This window comes from Jaculus jaculus, chromosome 2 (genome assembly GCF_020740685.1).
Source record: "Jaculus jaculus isolate mJacJac1 chromosome 2, mJacJac1.mat.Y.cur, whole genome shotgun sequence".
Lineage (NCBI taxonomy): Eukaryota > Metazoa > Chordata > Mammalia > Rodentia > Dipodidae > Jaculus > Jaculus jaculus.
Window position 1 is genome coordinate 201,471,977 of NC_059103.1, and position 1,653 is coordinate 201,473,629.

Consider the following 1,653-nt stretch of genomic DNA (forward strand, 5'->3'; position numbering starts at 1 on the left):
ATTGTTTTAAACTATTCTGTTTCAAGGCTATCCAACATCCATTACAGAGACATTCTGCACTATAGGATTAAAAAAAATGGAAAATGCTTAGTCTTGTCTTAATTTATTCTCATAAAGTATGCACTGAAACACAATATTTGTAAAGAGATTAGTAGAGTAAGACAAACAAATCAAAACTGGATGTGTAACAGAAAGCCAATAAACTTGATTTTTATCCGCTGATTATGTGGAGGCCCATTGCTTACTTCTAAGTGCATCTACAATCCTATAATCATCAGACTTGATGGTAGGAAGAGCTTGCTTGGACTCCATATCATGCTATAGTAGACTCCACCCATTGTGCATTTGAACATTCTGGTGTGGCCAAAAGAAGTGCCATTTTCATGATGGCTCATAGCTTCTGAAGAATTCACAGAATAGACCTCAGTATGTTGTCTGTTTCTGGGAGCATGTGTCATTGGTCAGCATCACATCATTACTGTACTATTGGCTTTTGAGTCCAGTATCTTGACCACATCGTCAATGACAAGTTGGACAGGAAACATTCCTACTGCAATGTCAGGCCCTCATTCGTGGATGTGCATGTGTTTACTGTCACAAAAATTATAAGGTTGGGTAATAACGACTAACCCTTTGGTTTGAGCAGAATGGTTTGCATTTCTGGCTTGGCTGCATGTGAAGACAGAAAGATGGTATTTCTCAGTCCATGGTAGATGTTGAGATGCGAACACCATGACTTTATAACCGGTGAGATTCCTTAGAGAATCACATCACATGTTAGTAAGGAAACACTGTGAATATCAAAGTACATAAGTGACTTATTCATGTAAATAGAAGTCCGATTTGGCTGCTACTGCCATCTGGGGAGCTGCTTACCAAGTCCAGATGTGATGGAGAGGAGATCCCAAACTAGAGGTGGGGATTTGGAATAAGTATAATGGTGCCTCTAGTTTGTGGCAGAGACAGAAGATCCAGAAACTAATCACAAGGCCAGCCAGAGATTAAACAGAAAGAGACTGACAGAACCAAGGACATAATATGTTAGGGTAAGCCTTAATAAGTACCAAAGGGACTCACATGTAGGAGGACAAATGGGAGGGTCAAGATCCTCGAGCCCCAAAACACAAGTGTTCTGCAGAGAATGTTAAAACTAGCCAAATACTGCAGCTTGGCATCAGTCCATTCACTGTGATCCAGTTCATGTCATCAGGGTGTCTGGGGACCTCTGAATTATAAGTTGAATATTTAGCCTTACTAATTTAACCATAAATCAGGCAATTAATCCTTAATATATTGGAAAGTGGTGACTTTCCAGTAGGTAGATACTGCCACAAATGAGTGGTAGAACATTTGGTTTTTATATACATCCACAGTATGTTAGGATTATTTATCTAGGAATGATTCTCTCATCTGCTAGGTTTTCTCCCTTATACCTACTGACCACCAGACTTATGTCTGGGTGGATTTCTTTTGCTGAGGAGAGACAAAATTCAAAGGGAAACTGTGATATATTGCAGAGGAAGCATTTTCTAATAAAGCCCCAGGGCAGTTCTTCACATGCATGTCCCAGGGGAAAAGATGCAACACGCCATCTCAGTTCAGCTCTTTCACAGGAGGCAATCTTCCGCTGGTTGCCAGAGATATTATAATCAG